The sequence below is a fragment of the Crocodylus porosus genome, unplaced genomic scaffold, assembly GCF_001723895.1.
Source record: "Crocodylus porosus isolate Cpor-Errol unplaced genomic scaffold, CroPor_comp1, whole genome shotgun sequence".
Taxonomy (NCBI): Eukaryota; Metazoa; Chordata; order Crocodylia; family Crocodylidae; genus Crocodylus; species Crocodylus porosus.
Window position 1 is genome coordinate 5,510,422 of NW_017728937.1, and position 7,733 is coordinate 5,518,154.

Here is a 7,733-nt window from a genome sequence, read left to right on the forward strand (position 1 = left end):
CAGCTCCGCGCCCGCCGCCGTCACGCTCCCGCGCGCGGCCGCGTGCTGCTCGCTGCTGGCGGGAGACGGGACTGCAGCGCCCGCCCGCGCACCCCGGCACACACACGGGCACGCCCACGCACACTCACGCGCCCCTGCACACGTACGGGTACACCCCCATGCGCACACATGCACGCGTACACACCCCACCCCAGGCACACATCCCCGCACGCACACGCAGCCATCCGCACACACCCACGCCCATACATACATGCCCTCATGCACACGTACACACCCGTACACACACATACACAGCCACCTTATACACACCCATACACTCCCATGCACACGTACACACCCATACACACCTGCACTCCCCCATGCACACATACACGGCCACTCATACACACGTATGCACACACCCCTATGCACGCGTACACACCCTTACACATGCATGGACATACACACACATGCACCCCCCCTCTCCCGCCTTCACCAGGCAGCCAGCCCTGCCCACAGGGGACAGGAGCCGGTGCCGGCAGCTGCAACCAGGCTGCTGCAGGGGTCACAGCGTCCCGGACCCACACTTCCCAGCTCCTCCTCCTCATTGGCTGCACCCAGTGCCCACCCCAGAGGGCACAGGGCAGTCTGTGTCCAGCTCCCCCCTCTGCCCCCCATTCTGAAGGGCGCAGAGATCCAGGTCCAATTGCCCTTTCCCTTGTGAGCTGGCGAGGCGTGTTCCTGCCCTGCATGGCCCCCAGGTTCTGCTCCACTGGACACAGAAGAAATCCATCCTGGGTTCCCGCCCCCAAAGTCACAGAGGACAACAGCTCAATAGTCTTAAAATTGGCGCAGGCATCCCTTAGCCCCCTTCCCCTCCTCCCCCTTCCCTTCCCACAGGTAAAACAAAGGCGAGATCTTTGTGCCCAACTGTAGTTGGATGGTAGTGTGGAATAAGGTCCCTCCATCATGTCCTACTCCCCTGACCGGAGCAGGTAAATGCAATTTATGCCCCCTGGCTTCACTGCATATTGAACATTTGCAAACGTATCCCAGGGAAAAGCAAGCACATGGCAAATAAAAGGGAGGATGTTCTCCAAATTGGATCCTGGGTGCAGTGAGGAAGGTGCAGGAGGGACAGGACAGGAGCAGAGCCCACTGGCTATGTTGGCTCCTAAAACTGACAGCCTCCAACCCCACTCTGAGTGTAGGGGACTCCTGATCCAGCAGGCCTCTTCCATCCCTCTGGCCTGGGACCACTCTGTTGGCTGGCAGGGAGACCTGCTGTTTGGTCTCTTCAGCCACATCCTGCAGTCCTTCCCTGGGACCTGAGATTGGAGAGCATTGTACTCATTGAGCAACAACCTTGCGGAGGGAACTGGGGTCATCAAATGGCCTGGCCCAAAGGGTATCTGCAGGGTGCCACTGGATGAGGACAAGGGAAGGCAGGTATGGGGTGATGTTGAGATGAGGAAAAGGTCCAGGCAAACACCATCTCCATGTTGTGCTTGTACATGCCCATGCCACAGATGACTAGACAAACACCTTTTCCATACGTGCTGGAGTTGGACAGACCTCATAGTCTGTTCCTTAGAGCAGCAGTGTGTGCAGGTACCTTTAGCTACCATCCTGCCCCTCAAGGAAGAGGAGAGAGATGATTCCCTACCCCTGCTGAAGCTCATGTCCCCTGTGGATGCTGCTGAGCCAGCTCTGCCAGGCAGGCCTCCTCCTCTTCCTCCTCCTCTTCCTCCTCTTCACTGGGGTCCATGCAGTTATCTGTGAAAAGCACATCTTTGCCATTGCAACGCACCAACTGGCACCGAGTGGCAGATGCTTTATAAAAACATTTTCAAGGGAAGGTGCCCTAACAGGCATCTTATGTGCAGGCTCATATGTGCACACATACTCAAGTGCTGGTGCCCACGTACCTCCCCACTCAGCATCAGTTGCTGTACCCTCCTGGCTGTGACTGACGTGGACAAAGGTGGATCCCCCTGCAGCAACTATGGCTTACAGGGCTGGGCTATTCAGTTCAGACAGGGGAGGCTCACGTGCAGGGCTGGATTAACCTTTAAGTGGGCCCTAAGCAAACAAGCGCGTGGGCCCTGACTTTTTTCACTCAGTAATTATAGTATGTAAGCATAACTGGACATCTTCTTCACTTAGGGCCCTAGGCACATGCCTAGTTTGCCTATGCGTTAATCCGGCCCTACTCATGTGTTGTAATGAAGTGTCCCAGGTTCAGTTCCTACTGCAAACAGTTCCCTGAGGGCAGTGTTATGAAGACATGCAAATGTATGCAAGCATTGCATGCATGTATTGTGTTAGAACATGCACATGTGTGTAGGAGACACTGGCCATGTCTACACAAGACACTACTGCGCAGTAGCATTGAGGGGTGCTAACCATGACACGACGCTACTGTGCAATAGTGTCAGAAAAAAATGTTCAGGGACACTACTGCCCAGTAATGCTGGTTACTGTGAGGTATTTAGTACTCAGCTTGCGTAGACTTGGCCACTGTGTAGCAAATGCCGTATTCTGTCTGGGATCCAAAAGAAGTCTCTTGGGACCTTGGCTCTTTTGCTGTCTGGGTACCCAAATAAAGGAAGGCAACACCTTTTGGGACTGTATCTCAGAAAGCACTTGCAGGCTCCACAAGACAAAGCCTTTTTAGACGTGCATGTGGAGAAGGCCATCTCCTCCCAGTAGGCTGCTGCTGTGTGGAAAAAACTGCTCCTGGGAGAATGCAACCTATGAGATTTTGTCTCCTTTCATGTGAGGAGTATCCCATCTGTGGTAAGCTACTTGAGAAGAGATCTGTCTCTGTGTTGCCTCTAAACTGAGAGCTTGTCCACATATAAAAACTCTGTTGTGTTAGCCTTACTGGTACAGTTACAATGGTGCAGCTTCTATCAAGTGTTGCAGTTATCCTGGGTAAAGGTGCCTTCTCATCCCTTTGGTTCATTTCCACAGACTGCAGCAGCACAGGACATGTGTACACCAGTGCAGCCATGTCCACACTTGGAGTTGTACCTATTCAACGGTGTTGGTAAGGGTATATATTACACTTCCAAATACAAGACTTATACTGGTGTTGGACTTGCATGTCCAAGTCAGACCTCTTTCCCTTGTGTCTGAAACATGTCTCTTATTGGTGCCCACAGCATGGTGGCTCTGGCCTCTTTTATACACACCTGTGGGGCTACAGGTGTGCATATAGCAAACCCCTACTGCAAAGGACACTGGCTAAATACTGAGATAGAGTCTCAGAAACTCAGTGCATGCCTCAGGACCAAAGTGTGCTCAGCAACTGCAGTGACCCTGGCAGAGTCATTCTGGCCAGCCCAGCTAACAAAGAGGCAGACAAGAGTGCTTTTACCACAGATCTTTGACCAGCTCCCTGTGTGGGATCAGCTGTACCAGATTCAGGCTTTTTTTTGGCCAGGGCAAGCTGTGTCTACATTAGGTCTCCTGTTGCTGCAATGATGTTGACTTGAGGCTGTGTTTTCTTTTTTTTCACCCTCCTGACTGGCATAACTGCGCTGACAAAACTTCTAAGTGAGGACCAAAGCTAAACATTTCCAGCAAATACACTCAAAAGTTTGTTTGCCAATTGATCTTATCCGGTTCCCTGGGGCTCCAAGGCAGTGGTTTAATTTAAATGAAGAAAGCAAATGAATAGACCGCCCAGTCCCTTTCCTTACCCTCCAGGAGTGACCTGGCTCTCTCTCACAGGCTGAAGGGGAGCCTTTTTTGTGCAAGAACCTCTCATTAAATTCTTGGCAGCAAATCACTGCTCTGCTCTGCTTTCTACACTCACTTCCCACGCGCTCTTCAGCAAGCTACAAAGCTCCCCTCCCCACACGCCCAGAATCTCCAGTCAGCTACATAACCCCATGCGCCCACACAGGCATACGCCGCCACCTTGCACCCTGCCTAGTCATTTTTACCGATGCCAAGCTGGTGTGAAATGCTGCTGAATCAGAGCAGTGTCGTGCACTCACTAGGCACAGGTGTAAAGGACTCCACAAGGTGGGGTCAGAGGCCCAAAGTGGGGCCATGTGCTATGCAGACCCATGAGAGACAGGCTGTGCCATGAGCACCTGGATGGATGAGTCACACAGCAGAAGGGAGGACAGAAGGATGGTCATCCCTGTAATACAGTGGAGAACAGAGGCACAGGGAAGCTGAGGTCCCCATTTATGCACCAGAATAAGTGGCCAGGTTTCCCAGGGTGCTCAGCAAGATGAGCATTGAACTTCTTGGAAGACCGGCCTGTGATTATCACAGCTGCTGCCACAGTCCTGTATTTCAAGCTCTTGACCTCGAGCGATCTGAATGAGATTATAAAGAGAGTTTGTGGTAGAGCAAAGAAGCCTGGTGTGGATCTCTGGAGTCCCAGGGCTGGGGCTTTACCAGTAGGTCCCTCCTTCCTCTCCTAGGCAGCCCTACTCTATCCCATGCTGCAGCTCTACTTCAGAGAGGCACAGTCTCTTCATTGCTCTCCATACCTCCATGATGCCCTCCCTGTCCCTCTCCCTTCACTTGCTTGTCCATTCATCCATGACCCTACCATCCACTTCCCAAGGCCAGTTCCACTATGAGGCAAATGCTCCATTCTTCCCCTGAGCCCTGCATAGTCCTCACTCATCCTGGACTTCATTTCCTGATCAATACTATGTGAAGACTGCAGAGCCACCCTCCTGCCTGAGGGCTGCACTTGGGCTGTGGTTGAGGTTTTACAGCCAAATAGTTTTTACTAGAGACCTGAGTGCAGGGGGGCAGCAAATTTTAATGATATGGGGGGGTGGCTCCAAGTTGCTGTACCTGGAGCCAGTGCTCTTCAGAGTACCATCAAGCCACTCCCTTCCTCTGGAAGCACAATGCTGAGGCAAGGAGCAGAGGCTGGAAGCAGTGCTGTGCAATGAACTTAGAATGTGTGATGGGACTAGCGTCAAGCAGTGCTGCCAGGTCTGTGCACTATACACGCAGCACAGAATGCAGCTCCTCTAGTGCACTGGGGAGCATACATTACAGCTCCTCTTTCTGTGCCTGTTTCAGAGATGATAGCAGTCTATCTAGTACAGACCCAGTTGGAGAACGTGAACTCAAGTTATAGTAATGTGCTTTTAGGTCTGGACTGTACAGGTTCAGTCCCCAGGGTGTTGTCTAAATTGTGGCCATCTCACCCATGTTCTCTTCCTAAAGACAAACCAAAGCAATGTTTCCAGGTGAGAGCACAGGAGTAGAAGCACCTCAAATCAGCTGGGCAATTAAGATGTTTCACCCCTAGTGTGGCTCCAGTTAAGCTGGAGAATCTTCCCAGCTCCTGCTTAAGAGTAAAACTCCATCCCTCATTGCCCTATGACAGATCTGCATCACTTCTGTGACACACCAAGGGGCACCACTGTGAAACACACCATGCCCATTCAACTCTGGTCCACCTCCATGAAGAAATGTAGCCACCTTAACACAGCACCTAGCATGTGCCCCAGCCCTGCTCTCTGGCTCTCTGCCTTGGCCATGCTTACTGCATGTACTCAGAGATGCTTTAAGGTGGCTATGATGGCTCACTTCATGGTTTGGTATGTGCAGAGGAAGGGTGTGGACATGCTTCTTGTCTGAAGTCCTGAGCACAACACAGAGGCAATATAGAATAGCCCTACATCCCTTCACCAGCACACGAAGCAATGAGATCTCATGAACAGAGCCATAGCCTCAAAGTGAAGAGCCCTGATCTCTACTAATAGCACCCTAGCACTGACCCACTGTGTGATATTGAGGAAATAATGTCCTCTCTTTGGGTTTTTTTCCCTTCTGCTCTTTGTCTGTCTTGCACATTTAAACTATAAAAGGGCAGTCCAGGATGTGCATGGCATCTAGCACAGTAGGTGCTATTATATACATAATATCAAAACACACATCTCCTTTTTGGATCCTTCACCATCTCCCCCTAACCACCTCAGAAAGACCAGAATGTCTTTCTGAACCAGCTATAACTTCTGCTTCAACCCTTGTGACCAGTTGCACAGCAGTGGACATCACTACAGTGTAATCACCACCCATGACAAGTTTGGCCTTTCTCCATTGTGCCCTTAATGTTTCTTGCCAAAAATATGCTGTGAAAGCTCAATAAATGATTTCCAAGTGCTTAAAACTTGACCAAATCAAAATGAGTTTCTTCCAGGAGGCAACCGTGCACTGCTCTCCAATGAAGTCTATTTCCCTGCCAAATTGCAATGTTCAGTCCCCAGCCATTCTGGCTATGGCACTGTTCAAAAAGAAGCCATTAAACTTTTTTTGTTGGACAATGGGGAAAAATGAATATTTTTCATTCCTCTTTAACTCCAAAATGGGAGAACAGTTCTTTTGTTCAAACCTTTTATAAAAATTAATCTTTGGGCTGAACCCAAGCTGGGGAAATTTAATCCAAAAAAACAGATGAAATTTCCAGTTCCCAACATGACTAATAATGTGGGGGTCAGAGAGAATATTATTTCACAGCTTCAATGAGAGGACGTTGTGACCAGGTAGCTGCTAGGACTTATAAAAATGTTAATGAACTAGAAATAATAGTATGACTCCTAAATTCTTTCAGTTCCTTCCCCTTGGCCTGAGGACTCTGCGTTCTTTCCCCTTCAAACACCTTGATTTTCTATTGTGTCTTGCCTTTCTCATAGTTTTATGGATTCTAGAACCAAAAGGGACCATTATGATCAGCTTTATTACACAGCTCATAGAACTTTACCCAATAACCAGTTTAATAACTGTTGTCTTAAACTTAGTATAGTGTTTAGAGAGCTGTTTAATCTTGCCTTAATGATTCCAGGTGATGGGGAATTTGACATGCTCCTTGGCAGTTTGTTCCCAGTTAATTACTTTTACGGTTAAAAATGAGTACCTTCCTTCTTCTTTGAATTTACCTAGATTCAGTTTCCTTCAGATGAAACTTCTAACAAGCCAATTCGTCAGATTAAAAGCTACCATAAATAATCCACTGTGTTTTATTCCTTTTAGGACCGGCAGGAGACACCACAAGATGGGGATAGCCCCGGGATCACTGTGCTTTGGAGTATACATTACCTAATTGGATGATGAATAAGACCATTCTGGCTTCTGAGTCAGTTGGGCCCACCCAAGCCTTGCTATCAAGGCTGAATGTGCCTCAGGCATGACCTAATGCAAAAACCGCCCACTGGTGCCCACCTGAGAAAGAGCTTGTAACTTTTTTGTTCTGTGATTGAGTGTTTGTACAGTGATTCTGAGGGGTAAAAAGTGCTGCTTGAATGATAAGTGCTATTAATTCTAATTGCAGACAAGGTTCTTTGGGTGAATCTGGTATCTTTTATTAGACCAACTTAAATAGTTAGAAAACAATTTTCAAGCAAGGTTTCGGGTTCAAAAAGCCTTCTTCAGGCTGAGGAAGTTTCAGCAGTTGGTATGTGCTCTTCCTGGATGGAATGAATAGTAAAGAAGCCAGAGGCTGGGGTGGTCTGCCTACAAGATAGACAGTTGGTGAAGAACTATTGGTCTAATAAAAGATACCAGATTTACCCAAAGAATCTTGTCTGCCTATGTCCTTAGACCGACACAGCTACAGCCTACACCCCTGTATTAATTCTAATTGTTGCATGCACCTTTCAAAGGAGGTAGAGTATGGGTAGGGAAAAGGGGATCAAAATGATAAATAAACCAAGAGGCAGGAGTTTGGGTTTTATCCCTAAGTGGACCTCCATGAAACTCTCTTGGGT